This window comes from Macrobrachium nipponense, chromosome 47, assembly GCF_015104395.2.
Source record: "Macrobrachium nipponense isolate FS-2020 chromosome 47, ASM1510439v2, whole genome shotgun sequence".
In the NCBI taxonomy this organism is placed as follows: Eukaryota; Metazoa; Arthropoda; class Malacostraca; order Decapoda; family Palaemonidae; genus Macrobrachium; species Macrobrachium nipponense.
The window spans coordinates 24,471,746-24,481,469 of record NC_087222.1 but is presented as its reverse complement, the minus strand read 5'-3'; the positions used below and the strand labels follow the sequence as shown (position 1 = coordinate 24,481,469).

Genomic DNA, 9,724 nt, shown 5'->3' with positions numbered 1-9,724 from the left:
TATCATTCCTGAAGGCATTGACAACGACTACGAAAGCATCGGCAGCCGTCATTCCGCTCGCTCTTCCCTCGCGCACTTCTCCTCCTCGGCTCCCTCGAGGCCAGCTTCCTCTTCCTCCTCAGCTGCCTTCCGCAGGATGTCCGAGGTCGCCATGTCCTCCTCGAGGCATTCTTTAAGTGCCTCCTCCTCCCCAGGGCGCAGGCTTTCAGAGACGTCAATGGGACCCCCGAAGTACGTCCCCAACACCTCCACGATACGAACCCGTAGGGCATCTTCAGCTTCGCTGAACGCCTACAGGCAGCAGGGATGTGTCCTTCAGGAGGTACCTCAGACTGGGAGCGTCTACGGGACGATCAGCCGCGCTGCTAGGAGGCCGACGCCCTTGCAGGAATACTCCTCGGGTAGGTAGTGCGCTAGAATATCAACCGAAAAGATTAGATGATCAGAATATCATCCCCTCCTTACAGATGCACGACCCGGGATCAATCCCACCATCAAGAATGAGGGAAAATATTCCTTTAAACCTAACGACAACATTCTCGCTTGCAGCCGAAGCCTACGGAACCATCCGACGGGGCCATGTGACCCACCGCACGTCTGCCGTGATGGAGGTGGACGAGATGTTCTACAACATGCAGATGCCAACCAACAGAGAGATCATGGATATCCGGGATATGAAATGGGAGAGCCAGGGGTAAGATTATTCTCTTTTTTATTTGGTAAGACTAAAGATGACTCATTTTCTTTTGGGTCAAGACACCTATAAGGTCATCATTTACAGGAGGAGCTGATTTGGACTAAGACACCTCAAAGCTTGTAACTTTCAGGGTAAGACTAAAGATGACTCATTTTCTTTTGGGTTGAGACACCTATAAGGTCATCATTTACAGGAGGGGCTGATGGTATGACAATCCAATTCTTGTTTGAAACGCGACATCCTTAAACTTACTTACTCACTTACTCGTTGTTTACCTGCAGGAGCAGCTCGTGTTCTGGACACAGCGGCTCTCCGTCCCTGACCTCGATTGGGTTGGGAACCGGCCCAGTGAGAATTATCCCCATGCAACAGCTGGTCGATCCCGAGCATCTGTCGAAGCTGAGGCCGGTGCCAGGGTTTGTGTGTCAGGATGGGTGAGTCTTTCATCTCTATCTTGGCTGGGATTATTCAAGGGTAGTTGTGCTAGGTGATCTGAATGGTCTCTTGCTTGCCCAACTTCTTTAATTTTACCTTGCTCTAGCTATCTTTAAGATATTTATTTAGCTTTTTGTTATGACATTCTAATATTCCACCAGTTTCTGAATGTGTATACACAATATATATATATATATATATATATATATATATATATATATATATATATATATATATATACATATATATATATATAAATTTTCCAGTCATCTGTCATTTAAAATACTTTTCTAATCACTCGTACATGTTAGTATAATTCTAATTTACGTACAATTATGTTAATATCAGAATTATTTCTTTAATAATTAATAAACAACAATAATTGTCTCAAAAAAAATATAGGAAATACGATTGCACAGTTATATAGCCGAGGCTGTATAATTATAACTTTATAAATATAAGAATAAATCTGATTATTAGTATATATAAATGTAGTTTAAATGCAATTTATATATAAAATTGATTTTAACGTATATTTATGACTCATGTGACAGCTATGCGCATTGAACAGTTCATTTGTTTCCATCAATTGACTTCATAGATTCCTTAACGTAACTCCAGATCGCGTGTAATGTTGAATATTCTTGCTCATGGCGTCGAATTTTTAAAGTGGTCTTAATGGATTTTCCAGAGGAGAAAGACGTTCACTGATGAGAGAGGAGAGAGAGAGAGGAGCGAGAGAGAGAGAAGAGAGAGAGACGAGAGAGAGAGACTGTCACGTTCGAGAACGAGAGATGAGACGACGAGACCACAAGTCTGAGGTGAGCGATGAGAGAGACTTGGCAGAGATTCGGGGACGGGAATAGAAATGGGTTGAGGAGATGCAGGAGTACTGGAATAGAAAGAGTTCTTGACCCAATGTATGCTTGTTTGGTATCCGGTCATTTCTCCCACGTGTCCATTTCGCCCACACTGTGGGTGAAAGAAAAGTCTTTTGGGCGAATTGATGTGTGGGCGAATTGTATTGAGGGCGAATTGATGAGTAAGCGAATTGATGTGTGAGGGAATTGATGTGTGGGTAAATTGACCGTAAAGCGCTTGTTTGCAATGGAGTGTGATAGGTAGGTAGGTAGATAGATAAATAGATAAATAACGAACGAGACAATTAAAGAGAGAGAGGAGAGAGAGAGATGGGGGGGGGGGGGGAGAGAGAGAGACGAGAGAGAGAGAGAGAGAGAGAGAGAGAGAGAGAGAGAGAGAGAGAGAGAGAGAGAGAGAGAGAGAGAGAGCTAAAATCGAAAACTTAAATCCGCGATCTAGACACTCTCTTCTCAGATCTGTTTGTTTACAAAGTAGGGGCTGGGCCCGAGAGAGAGACCTTCCTTCCTCCTCGACGTCCTCCATTATGTGAATTTAATCGCTACTTTAGCCGTTTTTACCCAACGTAAGTGGATTCAAAGTGTCGCCGGAAGGCGACACATGGCGGCAAGTGTCCTTTGGGCGTTTGAAGTGCCGAAATAAGTGGGATAATCTGCTAGATATGGCGGAAACTTTGCTTGGCCTTCTTTGGTCGGGGACGGGGGTGGGACGTCCGTACTACCTAGGCTAGTCGTCGGAAGTAGCGTTGGTTAGACTTTTTAAAGTTATTTTGAGTTGTTTTTCCTGTGAATTAGACTTTTTCAGACTAAATTCCTTTAAGTAATTACAATATAGACGATTTTTCAGACTAGATTTCATTAAAGCCTGGCTTTTAATTACGAAAATAATTAAAATAGACAACTGGAAGTCCTAGGTAATCCCCATTAGGCTATGGTAGGTTTAGCTTTCTACTCTCTTTCGTCAATGAAGACTTTATTTAGGCAAAATTCCTATATATGAAAACTTATAGAAATGAAATTAATATCTTATAGGTATCTTATACCTAGCTAGGCGCCTGTAAATCGTTGTTAGTGTTAGACAACAATGCCTAGATTAGGTAGGTTGACAAAGAGTAAAGTAGCCAGGAAGGAAACAGTACCTCCTAACCACAGGTGCTTATAATAATGCACCAGTCCCTTTGGGATGTACATAAAATATAAAAGAATTATGGTAGTAAATAACACAAACATAACGTCTTGCGTTTAGGCTGTAAAACTTTTTAGCCATTTGCCAGTTTGGATGTTACAGCCTGAATGACTTATGGCCGAAATGACCAGGACTTAGACAGTAACCCTGAAGTACTCTGATACTGAGAGAGTTTCTTATGTTAGGCTACACCATGTCAAATGATTTTCCAGAATGCTACCCCAATGGTTGATGTTAAATAATTTTGTTGATTTTCAGAGTCAGGATGGCAGCTGAACGCGTAACAATCTCGGACGCCCTCAGCAATGTTGACGTCCTGGATGATTTACCACTCCCTGACCAGCAGCCGGTCATTGAGGCCCAGGCTTGCTCTGTCGTTTACATGGCCAATTTTGACACCAACTTTGAAGATCGGATGGCCTATGTTACTGGAGTGGCAAAATACATGGAAGAAGCCGCAACACATGCGGAACTAGTAAGTTTTTTTTGTTAGTTATCGTAGTTTTATTGTTGGTTGGTTCTGCTTTGCTTAGTGCCTCTTAAGACATCTGTTGGTATTATACTTATTAATTTTTATTTTGTCAAACTATAAATTCCATGTTCAGGAAACTTTGCTTCCCACATTTAGTAATGGTAGAAAAATTTATTCTTACAGTGTATTTCTTTGTTCGTACTCATTACAATGATTTTGCATCATGTTTCCTAGTTCTTTCATAAATTTTATTGTTCCTACCATATATGTCCATGTTCATGGTCTAATTTCTATGATTTTGCATTGCATTTCCTTGTTTCATTGCCTCATATACCTAATTGATTTATGAATCTCCCAACAGAACAAACTCTTGGAAGAAGGAGAACAGCATGCTGTAATGCTGTACACATGGCGCTGCTGTTCCCGCGCAATTCCCCAACCAAAATCTAATGAGCAGCCAAACCGTGTCGAGATTTATGAGAAGACTGTGAAGGTCCTCTCGGACGAGGTGAAGAAACTGACAAAATTCATGAACTTCCAGGTGAGCATTTTTGTAAATGCAGTATAGCCTATATTGTTTTATATTGATAAATGTTGAAGCTATAATGTTAAAAATCAGGTTAAAAGCAAAATTAATCTTGGGGAAAAGTACGAGAACAAGCAAGTATGTACAGGGTTTTATATGTCCTTTGCAAAACCCTGGGTGAATAATGTGTGAGGGTGTTAGCTGGACTCCTGTGGGCACCAGAAGAGTTGAAAGACTCAGACCTACTTTGAAGGAAGAACACTAATGACGGAATTTCACAGGGGGCTCTTTGTGTTGCATTCGGTTAAGAGTCAGTGATGATCTTTACAGATTAAGCCAGAAAAATCCTTGGATATTCTGCTATGGTATGGCTTTTGTTTAACAGACTATGTCTGCAATCATGAAACAACAAACTCATATGAGACTTTATTTGCAGCGCAAAGCAATTGACGTCTTCTGCAACCAAGTGAAACGTCTTTGCCACCAGGAGAAGAGGAAGGACTTCGTGTCAGAAGCGTATCTTTTGACGCTCGGAAAATTTATTAACATGTTTGCCGTCCTGGATGAACTGAAGAACATGAAATCCAGTGTGAAAAACGATTACTCCACGTACAGACGGTAAGGGCCATTTTGGTGTTAGTTTGTTATCACAAATTGGCTGTGATGTGTTGATGCAAATGGTGTACGATATGAAGTTTGTTTGCAAAGGAGAGATTAGGAGGATTTTGAGAATGATTTATTGATGAAGATGTGACAGGATTTGTGTTGTTGGAGTGGCAGAAATGAAGAATGTGTTCTGTTTCAGGTCTAGCTAATCTTTATCCAGTACTGCAATAACTGATTCCATCACTTTATAGTCTGCTTGTCATGGAAATTTCCAACCTGTTTTTCAGCCTACGATCTCAGGCGCCACGAAATCGCCGGACCATTTAAGTATCTGTTACATTCGCTAGCTGTAGGAGTGATTGGCACAATACCTGGGACAGTTTGAGCAATGATTTTGCACTGGTTCTTAGGAATTCTAACAATCGCAGCTGATTTTTTTTTTTTTTTAGGAATTATCTCTAGGCTAATCCTGTTGTTCGAATGTTGTCGCCATTAACTGTATGTATGGTTGACTGATCGAATGTTTCTCCAGTATCAAATCTAATTTACAGCAAGTTTGCATCTATATTAGTTAATCATACTGAACGTTTTTGAGACACTGACGTTTACTGATCGTAACTTTAGCTTAGATCCAGTGTGGTAGTCTTTTGAAGTTTCTGGGTTTTGCACAATGACATAGCATGGTAGATTATAGCATTCACAAAGTGAGGTGGTTTGTCGTCTTGAAAGTACACTTTTATTCATATTTAGTCTAAGTTCTGAGTGTTTCTTATTATGACTGGGGAATAATTATAGTTACTAAAGTAGTTAAGTTTCACTTTTCAACATTCTCATTATAACATATTGGTTGTTTTTACGAACAAACTTCAGTTATAATGCATCCTGATCATAACAATGTTTCCATATATCAAACATGCTGCAAGAAAAGTAGAACAGGTAAATTGGCAAATCATCTGGCTATACCTTGCCATGTTGACTGCAGAAACTTGCAGTCTTTTCTTTTCCTGTCTTCTTTGAGTTTGACCTAAAAAGGAGCTCTACGTTTATATACCCCAGTGGCCTTTGCTCTTGAAAAAAGAACAGAATTCTGTCCAAGAAGCTACAGCAGGGACAATGTTGATGAGTAACAAAAACCCTGTTATGTATTGATAGCCTTATATAGGGCCTAGTTTATGAGATTTCTTGTGAAAAATACATAGCCTCCTAAGAGCATTACAAAAAGCTGCCATAATTAAGCAGCTGATTAATGAGAAAGTCTGATAAGTTTGTGGGCTATATTTATATCAACTGCCTGAAAGGCATCCAGGAGATTCACACTGTACAGGGTGGAAGACCTCTGGCACTGGAGGCATAAGACTGGAGTTCCAGTTTTTATTGTCAAGATACACTGCAGAGTAAAGACTGGAGTTCTAGTTTTTTATTGGCAGAATAATAAAGTAATCGATAAAATACAAAAAAAACGAATTAAGTAGGACACTGTCATGTGGTATCAACTATTCAAGCATAATTCATCACTTGCGAATTATTTGAAGTAGGGAACTGAGAGTATACCTAGTATGCTGTTGGTATTTATAAGCCAAAGTAACAATCTGTGTCTTTGTTAGTATGTTTTAATGTTTGACTTCACCCCTCAGAGCTGCTCAATTTCTGAAGGTGATGAGCGACACGCAGTCCTTACAGGAGTCGCAGAACCTCTCCATGTTCCTGGCAACGCAGAACAAGATCCGCGACAACCTGAAGGAGAAGTTGACGGCAATACCATCATACGAAGACCTCCTTTGTAAGTAGCCTTTAAGCCTTAACAATTTCTTGCAATTTTGATGCTTTCATAGAGCACACATGATGTCATATTCCCACATTAGCAGGTAATCCAGTCATTAAATAATCATCATGGTTATGTATTTGCTTCAAATTTTGAGTATTATGTTGCTCGCATTTAGATTTTCGGTTTATTAGTTCCTCAAGTTTCCGTTTATCGAAAGAATCGCTGTTAACCAGTTGTAGGGAAAGGTTTTTAGAAGTCTATTCAAGATGCTAATAAGTCTATTCAAGATAATAATAACTTATGCCCTGTCTTCTTGGCTAGCTTATACATGTGGTTTGATCAACATGCAGGATAATCACAAAGAAATGCTATGTATCTGGAAAAACTAAAACATCGACAACGGCTGATTCATTTCAACAACATTGTAGGTGACGTGGTCAATATCAGCGTGCACATGTTCGAGAATCGGATGTATCTCACGCCCAAGGAGAAACAGATGTTGGTGAAGGTAATGGGATTCGGGCTCTTCTTGATTGACTCGGAGATCTGCAACATCAACAAACTGGACCAGAAGAAGAAGATTAAGATCGACAAGATCGACAAAATATTCAAAGTGAGAAGTCGAGAGATTTCTTTGTAAATTTATTTAGAACAACCAGCTATATGTGCTGTAATCTTGCTTAGAAACAGTTAATCTTTGTTCATTCGTCACTGATAATTTCTTTTGTTTCCTACAGAACTTAGAGGTAGTCCCGCTCTTTGGTGACATGCAAATCGCACCTTTCAACTATATCAAGAGGAGCAAGAACTTCGATGCGAAGATGTGGCCATTGTGCAGCGCGACCTCCATTAGCCCTCAAGCAGACCTCATGTGCCACTTACCTCGGATCAGAGAAGAGCATATTAAATACATTTCGGATTTGGCGAGATACAGCAATGAGGTTTGTATGGTCGGGTGTTTGTTTATGTTATAAGCTTAAGTTGTACAGTAAGTGAATGGACTTAGCAGTAGAGCCAGTAGGTGCTGTTGTACTCTGTTGTACGGATGAATGTTTAGATAAAAATGGATGTATGGCTGGATAGTAGGAATACCATATTGTATAATAATTATACACTTAAGGAACAAGTCAAAACAGACCACAGGTTAAGAGAATTGCCATTTTCAGCATGATTCTAATCATTTCCTCTTCACAGGTTATTACAACGTACAAAGAGACGGCCCGCACTGATTCTGAGAATAAAGACATAGCCGATTTAGCTCTCCGCGGTCTGCAGCTCCTGAGTGAGTGGACGAGCGTCGTGACAGAGCTCTATTCGTGGAAGCTGTTGCATCCGACAGACCACCATTCCAACAACCAGTGTCCCGCGGATGCGGAGGAATATGAGAGGGTGAGTTCGGATGCTGTATGCGGCAATTGATTGACTTCAAAAACATCTCCAGTCAAACTAAAATGCTAGCTCATAGGTTGCCGTCAGTGTGCTTCATGAAGTGTACTGTAGGCATTACTTAAGGTTCTTTGCAGCGTGCTTTCTGCCCCTAGCTGCAACTCCTTTCATTCTTTGTACTCTTAACGCCTTTCATATTCTCTTCCATCTTACTTTCCACCGTCTCCTAACAATTAATTCATAGCACAACTGTGAGGTTTTCTTCCAGTTGCACCTTCAAACCTTTTACTGTTGATTTCCATTTCAGCACTGAATGACCTCATAAGTCCCAGTGCTTGGCTTTTGGCCTAAATTCTATATTCAATTTAATACCAGCATGACTTTCATTAGCTAGCTATGTTGCCAAACCTTTTCCTGATTTGTAATCCTTCAATTCGGGGTTCTTTAATCCATTCACAAATTCCTGCCTATCGCCTCCCACGAGCTCTCCTGAAGAAAGAGACCATTCCAAGGTAAGGCCGACTAAATTGTCAATCTTTGAGGGGCCAACTTCAATTGTTTTTATTACATTGTATCATTTATTTTCATCAGTGAGTCTAGGGTATATATTGAGCATTTGTATAATTCATTTAGAGGCTAAATCATCCTTATCCTACCGTGTTATCAAAACAGTTTTTTCTACTAATCAAATTCATTTTGGTTGCTCATTTTATGTCTTCAATGTTAGAAACCCAGAACAGTACAGTGGTTCCCCATATTCGTGGGGGATGCGTACCAGACCCCGTGAATAGTTGGAACCCCTATAAAAATGCTTAAAACCTCCTATTTTGTTAGTTAAAACTTGAGAAAAACCTACTAAAAAATGTTTTATACAGGGTCTTTTTCTAAGAGTTTTATCACAAAAAGTGCATTTTAATTTTAAGATGAAATGATAAAAAAAAACAAAAACAGGAATTTGTGGATATTTCTCATAGAAAAATATCGCGAATAGGCGAATTTTCCGCGAATAATGTTGGGAAATGTTCCAGAAAGAAATCAGTGAATGTGAGTCCGCGAATCCGGAGAATGCGAATAGGGGGTGTCCACTGTAGTGTCAAGCTGTTTAACCTTTTTGACCTACTGTATATAAGGAAAAAATGAGAACGTTTCTGCCACCTCTGCCTTATAGCCCAACTCAGGTCGAAAGTTTCTGAATCAAATCTGGAAAGAGTAGCAACGTCGAAAATGTACGACATGTTCATACTTCATTTTGGTTTGACTATAATTTATCCATTTTTTGTTTCTGGTTCTAAAATCGGTTACGAATTCCAGGCCACGCGTTACAACTATACGGACGAGGAGAAATTCGCCCTTATTGAAGTCATCGCCATGATTAAGGGTCTGCAAGTCTTGATGGCAAGGATGGAGACGGTCTTCCTGGACTCTATAAGGCGCAACATATACCAGGAGATGCAGGATTTTGTGCAGCTCATTCTTCGGGATCCTCTTAGAAAGGCCATCAAGAACAAAAAGGAACTGCTTAGGACGTATGTATCTGCCTTTTTGTATACGCAGACACACACACACTGTATACAGCAAGTACCGTATATACTCACATAACACGCGACCTCGCATATCATGCGACCCCCAAATTTTCACCCTTAAAAAATTATTTTATCACGTATCTTATGTATCATGCGAGTTAAATTTACGAGACCAAATAACAATGAGCTAACCTCTTCCTTCTCATTATCTATTCCATTTTTTAGTTAGGCGAACCCAACCCTTTTCCTC

At 40.1% G+C, this 9,724-nt stretch overlaps 1 pseudogene; it reads left to right on the top strand.

The window, feature by feature from the left end:
• LOC135204587 (cytoplasmic FMR1-interacting protein-like) overlaps positions 1-9,724 on the top strand; it is a 35,963-nt pseudogene that overhangs the window by 1,187 nt on the left and 25,052 nt on the right.